This window comes from Rutidosis leptorrhynchoides, chromosome 1 (assembly GCF_046630445.1).
Source record: "Rutidosis leptorrhynchoides isolate AG116_Rl617_1_P2 chromosome 1, CSIRO_AGI_Rlap_v1, whole genome shotgun sequence".
In the NCBI taxonomy this organism is placed as follows: domain Eukaryota; kingdom Viridiplantae; phylum Streptophyta; class Magnoliopsida; order Asterales; family Asteraceae; genus Rutidosis; species Rutidosis leptorrhynchoides.
The window spans coordinates 714,241,059-714,246,714 of record NC_092333.1 but is presented as its reverse complement, the minus strand read 5'-3'; the positions used below and the strand labels follow the sequence as shown (position 1 = coordinate 714,246,714).

Genomic DNA, 5,656 nt, shown 5'->3' with positions numbered 1-5,656 from the left:
GTACATCTAACTGTGGACAACTAGTTGTAGGTTACTAACGAGGACAGCTGACTTAATAAACTTAAAACATCAAAATATATTAAAAGTGTTGTAAATATATTTTGAACATACTTTGATATATATGTATATATTGTTATAGGTTCGTGAATCAACCAGTGGCCAAGTCTTACTTCCCGACGAAGTAAAAATCTGTGAAAGTGAGTTATAGTCCCACTTTTAAAATCTAATATTTTTGGGATGAGAATACATGCAGGTTTTATAAATGATTTACAAAATAGACATAAGTACGTGAAACTACATTCTATGGTTGAATTATCGAAATCGAATATGCCCCTTTTTATTAAGTCTGGTAATCTAAGAATTAGGGAACAGACACCCTAATTGACGCGAATCCTAAAGATAGATCTATTGGGCCCAACAAGCCCCATCCAAAGTACCGGATGCTTTAGTACTTCGAAATTTATATCATATCCGAAGGGTGTCCCGGAATGATGGGGATATTCTTATATATGCATCTTGTTAATGTCGGTTACCAGGTGTTCACCATATGAATGATTTTTTATCTCTATGTATGGGATGTGTATTGAAATATGAAATCTTGTGGTCTATTATTATGATTTGATATATATAGGTTAAACCTATAACTCACCAACATTTTTGTTGACGTTTTAAGCATGTTTATTCTCAGGTGATTATTAAGAGCTTCCGCTGTCGCATACTTAAATAAGGACGAGATTTGGAGTCCATGCTTGTATGATATTGTGTAAAAACTGCATTCAAGAAACTTATTTTGTTGTAACATATTTGTATTGTAAACCATTATGTAATGGTCGTGTGTAAACAGGATATTTTAGATTATCATTATTTGATAATCTACGTAAAGCTTTTTAAACCTTTATTGATGAAATAAAGGTTATGGTTTGTTTTAAAATGAATGCAGTCTTTGAAAAACGTCTCATATAGAGGTCAAAACCTCGCAACGAAATCAATTAATATGGAACGTTTTTAATCAATAAGAACTAGACATTTCATTGTCCATCTCCTATTTGTTCATTTTTTTAACAACCAATAAAAAAACATCTCTCTCACTATGCCTATCTTATTCTCTTTGAATCCATAACCATGACAAATGAAATTCAATTAGGGTTCCGTAATTGAACCATCGACTGCAACATCTAACGTTTAAGATGATTAATTGTTCAACTAAAATGTTGATTTCATTAATCTGCTTGATGAGTTCATGAATGGAATTTCTGATTTCAATAACTTCTTTATGCGAAATATATATCGTTCTTAAGTTGGTATTCGATTGATGATGATTTTGGTCTTCTGTTACCCGCATTCGATCAGCCCTTTGTCTGTAAAATTTATACAAAATCGATTACGGCAGATCTAATTTTTATGGCTGATTAAATCAAAATAGGATTCTCCGATCTCAACAACAGTTGGATTAAATTAGAATCGTTCGAGTTTCATCAGATAATTAAAATCGTACGGGTTTGAAATTGCAGGTGTGTAAATCAGTTACAATTTTTACCATGTCTGTTGGGACATCAATGGCTGGGTCAGCGTGGTTATTATTATTACTATTTTTTAGTGAGCATGAGGTTGTTGTGATTTGATTTTGACTATGGTATGTTTGATTGAATAGGGATATATAGATTGAATGGTAAATTTTGTTTGCACACTGACTATTTGATAAATTTGGTAGATTATATCTTGAATGCACAATCACAATTTTTAAGACGTATGTATAAAAATGGCGTAAACAGTAAATGCGTACTCTCAATTGATATAATTAAAATTATCGTGCTTAAAGATTCAGGAAGACAGTGTGTACGATTGAAGGTGCGCGCTTAGATGATTGACTCTACAATCCATATCATTCTCGGGTTTAGTGGTCTTAGACAACAACACAAGGTTAGCTCTAAGTTATAAACATAATTAAGAGTGCATTCTAATCTGTTTGATTTAAAGGTTGTTGAGGCCACTTGCGGCTGTTCCTCTGGTCGCTCTAGCTGGCTTCGTTCTTTATGAATTTGGATTCCCAGGGGTAAGTTAAGTATGTTTAGACATATTTTTACATAATACAACCCATGCTTATTCTATATCTTTGTTTCTTTTTGTATATTTAGGTTGCTAGATGTGTTGAAATCAGGCTGCCTCGGCTCATTATTTTAGTTCTTATATCTCAGGTATACTTGGAAAACGACTCAACTTCGCTCGGTTTGGGTAATGGGTCCAACTATCTTTGGGTTGAAACGGATCATGGGTCAAACGAGTCAGATTTTCAACCGACTCCAAACGGGTCAAACGAGCCAGATTTTCAAACAACTCCGAACGGATCAGGTTGGATAAGAGATCTAAACGGGTCAGGAGATAAATGGGTCACGTGACCTTTGTTATGTGAGGTATTGGCGCTAAAATGATGATGTGAGTTATAGTTAGTGCACACATATATCGTTGTTACTTTGCTTTCACATGTATCCATTTATATTGAGATACATTAGCATTTTATACTTCACATCTGGCTGCAGTTGTATCTCTATTGGCTAATTTTTGTTAAGGGTGAAATTTGTTGACTCGAATTATTAATATGCTTATATTAATAATCTTACTTGATTCTACCCTATTGACATTTTCAACTTCTGATTGTTTATATGATTTTCTTAATAATTATTCTATAAGCATATTATAGATAGATTGGAGCTTATTCTTTTTATTCAGGTGTGCAAATGTATTTTTCACAATTTAGAATATAGAAATCCATATATTCAGGGCCGGTCAAACATTGGTCAAAGTTTTTGCATGCCCCGGGCGAAATAATTATAAAATGCCCTCAACATTTACGTAAACATATATCTTTATAAGTTTTAAACTATGGGTATTAATAATTTTTTTTGAAATGATGCCCCTAACCGTGTGATGCCCCGGGCCGTCGCCCGCTTCGCCCATAGCCTTAGCCGGCCCTGCATATATTTGTCATTTAATGCCTTTGGTGGTGCAAGTTTTATTATTACGATGTTTGCTTTGCTAATGTGCATTTGTGGTGCAGGTAGTTATGTGCTTTGAGATGGCTATATAATAAAATGCCGCATATAGATGGAAAAGTTTTTGTTTGAAGTCATTCAAGTAAAGTAAGCTTCTAAAACAAATGTGACATGAAAAAGTTACATTTTGTTTGCTTTGTGTGTACCAGTAACGAATATTTAATTTATAACGAATATTTGACTTATGACATTAAGCATTATCAATTTGCAATTCATTTTAACAAGCGTTGATTTCATTTAGGTAAAGATATGCAATAACGATATTCATTGTTATGATCTTTAAGTCGTATTCACCATTTGAAGGACAATCGATTGTTCATCCTAAAGATTGAAGGTATTATGCCTAATTTAATATCCAATTTTTAGTATACAAATATTTGCTAATCATTTTCTAATAAAGGATAGAATTTCGAAACATAGTATCGAAATTTAAGTTTCAAACTTAAATTTTAGTTTCACGTGTTATGTAATATTGATATGTAGCAGTTTATTTAAATGATCCATAATCATATTCATTTTCGTAACCAGTTTAATTGTTTTTATAACGGTTGCTTTTGTTTCAGATCGCTTACCCATGGTTAACTAAGATTGTATTTTTGTTTTAGCTACAATGCATAAATGCAGGTTTGGTGGGTGGTTGTTCTAATGTGATGTTGGACAAAAATATTGATGGGTAAATTTGCATAGGTGATCTTACCTTGAAGGCGTCAAGTTGGCCATTTGCTAGAATGTATCTCAATTCACCTTGGTGAGGACCATTCGTATTGTATTCGAACCATGGTTTGTATACACGTGACATCACATTACATGGTACCACCAGTGGCGGTACCAGGATTTTTTTTCACTGGGGGCAAAAAAAAAAATTAAAACCGTAGCAATTTTTTTGGGCAAAATATGGAGGTTTTGGGGCAAAAAATGGAGGTTTTTAGGCAAATTATGGAGGTTTTTGGGCAAAATTTGAAGGTTTGTGGATAAAATTTGAATGTTTTGGAGTAAAATTTGGAGATTTTTGGGCAAAATCTGAAGGTTTGGGGGCAAAATATGTAGGTTTTGGGGCAAAAAAAAAAAAACAACCAGGGGCAAAGTCAAAAAATTCAAAATTTTTACACTGAAAATTGCAAATCCACTGGGGGCGGCTGCCCCCGCTTGCCCCTAAACAAAACTGCCCCTGGGTACCACGTGTGTCGCAAGTTAATTCAATTATTTTTAATAGTTTTGTTAACTCTAACTATTTTACCAGGTACTACCAAGTGTGTCGGAAGTTTGTGGTTCGAAGAAAGGATCTACAAATGTAAATAGTAACGGGATCTTAATCAACCACAGTGAAATCATGTTCTTGGAGAGAGAGTTACCTTGTGAATCTTTGAACAACCCTGCTTACATCAGTCCAATTCTTCGAACGTATGATCATTGCGGTAGTAACGTTAATGACAACATCTTTATAGAAATTACACGAGCGATTTTGAATTTTAATTTTTTGCAGTCAATTGGAAACGCTTTCATGTATTTCATCGTTTTCTTTTATCATTAAGCATGTAGATTTAACATGCGTGACTTAACATAACGTCTACATGTATTTGATCATTTTCTTTTATAATTAACCATGTAGATGTAAGATGCATGATATCACATATTGTTAGTTACACATGCAACATGTTTTCAATGTATCACATACAATATGTACGAATATTAACCTATTACTATACAAACTTTTTTAGCCACCGTGCAACGCACGAGCTATTAAAGCTAGTATACATATATATCAAAGTATGTTCAAGATATATTTACAACACTTTTAATATATTTTGATGTTTTAAGTTTATTAAGTCAGCTGACCTCGTTAGTAACCTACAACTAGTTGTCCACAGTTAGATGTACAGAAATAAATCGATAAATATTATCTTGAATCAATCCACGACCCAGTGTATACGTATCTCAGTATTGATCACAACTCAAACTATATATATTTTGGAATCAACCTCAACCCTGTATAGCTAACTCCAACATTCACATATAGAGTGTCTATGGTTGTTCCTAAATATATATAGATGTGTCGACATGATAGGTCGAAACATTGTATACGTGTCTATGGTATCTCAAGATTACATAATATACAATACAAGTTGATTAAGTTATGGTTGGAATAGATTTGTTACCAATTTTCACGTAGCTAAAATGAGAAAAATTATCCAATCTTGTTTTACCCATAACTTCTTCATTTTAAATCCGTTTTGAGTGAATCAAATTGCTATGGTTTCATATTGAACTCTATTTTATGAATATAAACAGAAAAAGTATAGGTTTATAGTCGGAAAAATAAGTTACAAGTCGTTTTTGTAAAGGTAGTCATTTCAGTCGAAAGAACGACGTCTAGATGACCATTTTAGAAAACATACTTCCACTTTGAGTTTAACCATAATTTTTGGATATAGTTTCATGTTCATAATAAAAATCATTTTCTCAGAATAACAACTTTTAAATCAAAGTTTATCATAGTTTTTAATTAACTAACTCAAAACAGCCCGCGGTGTTACTACGACGGCGTAAATCCGGTTTTACGGTGTTTTTCGTGTTTCCAGGTTTTAAATCATTAAGTTAGCATATAA

The 5,656-nt window shown here is 32.9% G+C and overlaps 1 long non-coding RNA gene across 2 annotated transcripts; it reads left to right on the top strand.

Moving 5' to 3' along the window:
• The first annotated feature begins 1,309 nt into the window (after positions 1–1,309).
• On the top strand, positions 1,310–4,626 carry LOC139886227 (uncharacterized). Of its 2 annotated transcripts, none has more exons than XR_011772329.1 (6): positions 1,310–2,053; positions 2,196–2,411; positions 3,056–3,132; positions 3,292–3,384; positions 3,656–3,798; positions 4,291–4,626. It is a non-coding gene; the product is annotated as an uncharacterized lncRNA (long non-coding RNA). The 2 variants fall into 2 exon arrangements; XR_011772328.1 differs by having other exon boundaries at positions 2,196–2,433.
• Positions 4,627–5,656: the final 1,030 nt, after the last annotated feature.